Source organism: Plasmopara halstedii (assembly GCF_900000015.1).
Source record: "Plasmopara halstedii genome assembly, contig: Scaffold_289, whole genome shotgun sequence".
Classification (NCBI taxonomy): Eukaryota; Oomycota; class Peronosporomycetes; order Peronosporales; family Peronosporaceae; genus Plasmopara; species Plasmopara halstedii.
Window position 1 is genome coordinate 543,796 of NW_020187210.1, and position 382 is coordinate 544,177.

The following is a 382-nucleotide window of genomic DNA, read 5'->3' on the forward strand; positions in this document are numbered from 1 at the left end:
GCAGAAAGATCAGGACACCCCGCGCTTTCCGGCAATAACCAGGGATGTAGAAGGGCCATGAGCTGAGCTCAAGCGGTGGCCCTGAGCTCTCGCGGTAGCAGACACAGAGCTTGCGGGAGCGTTAGAGGTTAATTAATATGTCGCAGGGCAATAATCCAAAGAAAGTCGACGGCGTGCCTCGAGTTTGGCAAACTCAAATCGGACGTGTCACCCCACAGACACGTCCACTTCCTTGTGACTCAACTGCAAGTTATGCAGTGAGGAAAGTGTCCGGTTCCGATTCATTCATCGCTCAAAAGCTCTTTGTCATCTGTAGCTTTCGCTAGAAGCGAGCACTACAGGTATTGTCCGCATTGCGGGTACACGAGAGCCACCTCGTTGA